Below are 238 nucleotides of genomic sequence, written 5' to 3' on the forward strand. Positions count from 1 at the left end.
CAACAGCAAAATCAAAAAAGTATATTAAATTTTAAAGAATTATGTTTACGTATGCAAAAACATCTGCATACAAGACAAGAAATAACCACCTTTCAACTCGTGATTTTTTGAGACGAGCAAATTTAGGATGACAAAGCTATTTCCATAATCACATGCAAACTATATGAACGATGTCTTTCTTTAGAGTGAAATGCATGGATTCGCTGAGGAAGGCATAAAACGATAAAGAGGGTGATTG

The sequence above is a fragment of the Penaeus monodon genome, chromosome 25 (assembly GCF_015228065.2).
Source record: "Penaeus monodon isolate SGIC_2016 chromosome 25, NSTDA_Pmon_1, whole genome shotgun sequence".
Taxonomy (NCBI): domain Eukaryota; kingdom Metazoa; phylum Arthropoda; class Malacostraca; order Decapoda; family Penaeidae; genus Penaeus; species Penaeus monodon.